Here is a 6,013-nt window from a genome sequence, read left to right as displayed (position 1 = left end):
CAGAATATCAAAGCAGAAACTCCCACATTATCTGAGTGTGGACTCAGGTAACCCAGTTCAAAGCAGATATTACGGGATTTTCTGCCTTGGTATTCTGGGATATAGGGCTGTGTGAAAGGTCCCTGAGTCCACACTGCCATATAACCTAGTTAAAAGCAGATATTGTGGGATTTCCTTCAGGCCTGTAGCCGAGGGGAGGGGGGTTAGGGGTTCACCCCCCCCCCCGAAATGTTTCAGGTTAAAAAAAATTAAAGAGTCCCCCCAGAACTGCAAGCACTATCTCAAGCAAATATTGACAATTTATTCACACTGTCATTACTGGCAGCAATAGCTGATGTAGCAAAGCAACCAAGTTGGGGTGGTGGTGGTGGTGGTGTTGAATCCTCTCATTAAGGAGGCCAGACTTGGTGGAGGTGGTTGACAGGGGCAGAGCTGCAGGCTATTGAAGGCTGCTCTGCCCCCTGCTGTGCTCTCTGCTTCAGCATGAGCTAGGAGACAGGTTTCAACCCCCCCCCCCCTAAATTTTCAACCCCCTCTGAAATTTTCAAACCACCCCCCCCCGATTTTTTTTTCTAGCTACGGCCCTGATTACCTTCCTTGATATTCTGGGTTATATGGCTGTATAGAAGGGCCCTCAGTTCAAAGCAGGTATTGTGGGATTTTCTGCCTTGATATTCTGAGTTATAGGTCTGTGTGGAAGGGCCCTCGGGGGCTTTCTATTTATAAAGCTGTTCAGGCTGCACTTTGACATCAATCTCAGCGCCCTCTCACATAGCTGAATAAAATCCCACATCTGCTTTGAACTGGAATATATGGCAGTGTCGACTCAGATGACAAGTTCAAAGCAGATATTGTGGAATTTTCTGCCTTGATAGTCTGGGTTATATGGCTGTGTGGAAGAGAACTTCAGGTACGTCTACGATGCAATTTTGGTGCCACTTTCAACTGCCAGGGCTCAATGGTGTGGTTTGAGAATGCAGGAGGCAAGGTAAACATGATTGCTGTGCATCTCTGAACAGCAAATGGAACAGAAGCCTATCCCAGGCCCTTTCCATGCAGCTGTTTAAAATCCATATTGAACTGGATTATATGGCAGTGTGGACTCAAGATAATCCAGTTCAAAACATATTGTGGATTATATGCCTTGATATTCTAGATTATATGGCTGTGTGGAAGGGCCCTCAGGGTCAGGCTCAATATCCCAGGATCTGATCCCAGGTTTTCTGTTTATCCCAGAGTATTTGGCAGTGTAGACTCATATGATCCAGTGTACAGTAGAAAACCCGGGATCAGATCCTGGCATATAGAGCCTATCTGGAAGGGCCCTCAGGTTCCTTCAATACTGCCATATCAAATCCAAATTTCAGATAATATCTGTCTTGGCTATCATTCACTTTGAAAATAGACCAATAATATAGTAACTTGAAGGCAAATGAAGGTTGGTTAACATACAGACAAAAGCATTTGTATCTCTGTTTACATTTTCCATACCTTTTGCCAGAGGGATGAATTCCACCTGAGCTATACTTTCCCCCTCCCTGTTCCATTTTGAGAGATGCTTCACAAATGGAATATCTAGCTCTCAAAAAGTTGTCCAAAGTACAGAGGGTGAAAGTTAAAGAAACAAGTTGAGTAATGATTGAATTTTAAAATGTATTCTTTTAGAAAGTCATTCCTCAACATTTTTTTCTTTGCTCAACATATTGTTAAATAAAGCTGGTTTGCAAAAGAAATTAAATTCTGTGTCTTTTTTTTCAACTACCTATAACACTGACAACCTGAAAGTTTTATGATAAAATGCTTTAAACCTGCATTCTTTACATATACCCTTCTTAAATCCCTTCAGATGCTGTACTAGGAAAGCCTATTATTAAAGACTCCGTCATTTCTGAATGTTTTAAATTACCAGGCTATTTGACTGAAAGTATAACTTAATCAAGAAACAATCAGGAAGCATCTAAGGGCTCTTATGTATAAGAAGGTCACTGGGCCATAAATAAACACACTGTTCTTGGCAGTTTAAAGGAATATCATCCCTGACTGATTAAATTCCCAACTACATAAAATGCAAATAATGAATCTTAGATTTGTAGTGTTGCTCCCAATTAATAAGAGCATTAATTCAAGACATTCATTTGGATGTATTCCCATGTAGTTAACCTAAAAGCAGTCTGCCAAAAAGCAGTCTGTGAAGTATAAACTAGTACCACTTTCTGCCTTCAAGCTAACAGAAAAGGACACTCTTGGACCTTGCCAACAGTTGTGTGAATCTGTTTTAAAACATCTTGGATTTCTCCTACAACCTCATTATGGCCCCTTCCACACAGCTGAATAAAATCCCACATTTTTTGTTTTGCATTGGAATATATGGCAGTGTGGACTCAGATAACCTAGTTCAAAGCAGATATTGTGAGATTTTCTGCCTTAATATTCTGGGTTATTTGGCTGTGTGGAAGGGCCCTGTGGCTTTGGATGACTGAAGAATTATGGTTGCTTCATTTCTTATGCAGTTGAACTAAACCAAAGCATTGTGCCAGAATATGACTCCTCTGCAAAATAATCTAAACAGACACAGTTCATTCTTAGTGCTGCTGAAATATTGTGGCTCTTCTCTCAGCAAATCAATATTTGGCCAAATCTAAAGTAAATAAATAAATAAAGTGAGTAAGTAAATAAATAAAGTAACAAATAAGTAATAAGTAAATAAGTAAAGTAAAACAAATGGCATTTGGAGGGCTGTTATCATTAAAGGTTTAACATAATGAATATTTGTTTGTTGCTTCTTTTTTTGTCGTGTCAGGAGCGACTTGAGAAACTGCAAATCGCTTCTGGTGTAAGAGAATTGGCCGCCTGCAAGGACGTTGCCCAGGGGACGCCAGGATGTTTTGATGTTTTTATCATCCTTGTGGGAGGCTTCTCTCATGTCCCCGCATGAGGAGCTGGAGCTGATAGAGGGAGCTCATCCGCGCTCTCCCCGGATTCGAACCTGCGACTTGTTTGTTGCTCACCTTCATAGAAATCCAAGGAAAGTTTTCTCCAAAGAAAAGAGCCTGTTACTTCCTGTAAGGAATTGTCTGCTGTCCTGCTTCCTAAATTGCTGTATTTGTTGCTGTCAAAATTATTCAATGACAGTCCCAGATAATTGGTTTCACACTGTTTTGTGAATATTATCTTTTTTCCCCCTCAAAAGCTTGTTCCTTACCATGTTGTACCACTTCAATGGGAGAGTGACTCATACAGCTCCCGTGACAGGAGTGGAGAATCCCTGATCCATTTTTGTTCCCATCAATCCCAGTCATCTTAGTCTGCCCATGGATTAGTTGCACTGTAATATCCGGAAGGCCATAGATTCTCCAATCTGACAGAAAAAATAAATAGTGTAACTTCCTAGCATGCAAGAAGATATGGAATTCCGTTCTTCTAATTCACAGAATGCTGTCTGCATCCAACGTGATGGATAATGCTACAGTGCTTCCAATCTTTCAGACTCAGTAATCAAACAGTGAGAGATCATACAGAAACAAACATGCTGAGGATAAGTGGGACAGGGAGGTGAGAAGTGGACAGGAGCTGAGTGAACCCAGCCACATCACTAACATTCCCTGCTATTTATAGCTATGGGATCTGCAGTGATACATTGCAGTGTGGAATGCTTCCCTTCAGGCTTCCAGTTAGCCATGACTTCTTCCAGGAGAGTGAATCCCATTTTCATCTTCCACGAACAGACAGAGACCCCAGAACTTTAAGGTGCGAGGCAAAGGAGAAGCCAAGGTGTTATTAGTTTTGCCAGCTTGAGGGGAGAGTAAATTATTTTCCCCATCTATTATCATCGAAACATTCTTAATTATGAAGACTCTTACAAGCAAATTATATAATACTAGCCGTCGCCTGCCACGCATTGCTGTAGTCCAGCCTGTTGATCTGGAAAATAAAGTAATGAGAAAGTGTTGTTTTCTCATGTAATTTCTTTATGCTTGTGGGTAAACAGTATTCCTTGCTGTTTCTTTGTCAGTGTTGATGTGGAGATTGTCTGATTTGCCTACTCTGGAACATGCAACATACAATTGTCCTTCTTTACGGGTCCCTTTCAAATCTATGATACTATATCTCTGTGTGTGAATATCTATATCTATATCTATGGCTGGATGGCTGTTTGTCAAGAGAACTTTGATTACATTTTCTTGCTCTGGTGAAGGGAGTTGGACTTAAGTATTTTCTGTTGGTCATGGGGATTCTGTGTGGGAAGTTTGCCCAATTCTGTCGTTGGCGAGGTTCAGCATGCTCTTTGATTGTAGGTGAACTATACATCTCAGTAACTACAACTCCCAAATGTCAGGGTCTATTTCCCTCAAACTCCATCTGTGTTCATATTTGGGCATATGGAATATTCATGCTCAGTTTGGTCCAGATCCTTCATTGTTTCAGTCCAGAGTGCTCTCTGGATGTAGGTGAACTACAACTCAAACTCAAGGTCAATGCCCACCAAAACCTTCTAGTGTTTTCTGTTGGTCTTGGAAGTCATGTGTGCCAAGTTTGGTTCAATTCCATTGTTAGTGGAGTTCAGAATGTCCTTTGATTGTAGGCGAACTATAAATCCTAGCAACTAAAACTCCCAAATGACAAAATCATTTTTTTTAGTGAAGGTAATTCCTTGGGTTATTAGATGTCTTGTGTCTAAATTTGATGCCAATTCGTCCAGTGGTTTTTGAGTTATGTTAATCCCTCAAACTAACATTACATTTTTATTTATATAGATAATAATAATACTTTATTTATATACTGCTCTATCTCCCCTAGGGGACTTAGAAATGCACTCAGTGTGTTCACTGGAGTTTACTTCCAAGTTAGCGCACACAGGATAGATAACAAGCAGCATTCTTATTCCCAAAAGGACGCAACGATGATAGAAATCTTAGAGAACCAAGTCCAGAAAATACTGATACCTTTATTGACCAACCAAAATGCTCAAGACACCATACAAGCTTTTGAAGCTCTATTGGCTTCTTCATCAGGCAAATTATGTTTTAAAAAGTCATACAGGAAAAGGTGGAAAATGATGATATTATAATCACAACCTACGTTTTGTATCAGATGTTGTCTCTGTTGTTTGCAGGGATCTCTGCAGGCAAAGCCATTCCCTTCTTTGACATGCTAGGACCAAGACAAAGGACAGAAAAAATTAAATTCTCGGTTGCTGTGAGTTTTCCTGGCTGTATGGCCATGTTCCAGGAACTTTCTCTCTTGATGTTTCACCCACATCTATGGCAGGCATCCTCTAACAACATTATGTCAGACTATACAGAGAAACCATTGAAATCCGTAAGCATGTGGACAATGTCAACAGAAAGGAGGAAACCATAAAAATGAACACCATCTGGCTACTAGTATTTTTTAAAACTCTAAAATCAGGACAGTAAATAAAGAACAACTCTCTAAAAACACAGGTATTCCAGACAAGAAGCAATCAGGGCCAGCTAACACCTCCCAAAAAGTATTCTCCCAGGCAGTTATCAGCCAGGCCTTGAAGCTGCAAGGCTTTTCAATGCTAATCAAGGTGATTAATTGCAGCATTCACACTTGCCTCCAACAGACAAGAGTTATTTCTCTCACCCTGGACCTGCCACAGATATATAAACCTCCCTCACTTAGTTTCCAATATACCTCACAACCCCTGAGGATGCCTGCCATAGATGTGGGTGAAACGTCAAGAGATTAGATCAATAGGTACTGCTCCGACAGGAAGGTAACGGCACTCCATGCAGTCATGCTGGCCACATGACCTTGGGGGTGTCTACAGACAATGCCGGCTCTTTGTCCTAGAAATAGAGATGAGCAGCAACCCCCATAGTCGGACACGACACGTCAGGGTACCTTTACCTTTACCCATACCTTACTTAAAAAGTGAGGTGTTTAAAACCTATTTGTGGCCCCAAGAGTCTTAGGCCCCTTCTATATTGACATATAATCCAGATTATCAAAGCAGTTAACTCACATCTGCTTTGAACTGGATTAT

Source organism: Anolis sagrei, chromosome 3 (assembly GCF_037176765.1).
Source record: "Anolis sagrei isolate rAnoSag1 chromosome 3, rAnoSag1.mat, whole genome shotgun sequence".
Classification (NCBI taxonomy): domain Eukaryota; kingdom Metazoa; phylum Chordata; class Lepidosauria; order Squamata; family Dactyloidae; genus Anolis; species Anolis sagrei.
Note: the sequence above shows the minus strand (reverse complement) of the source record.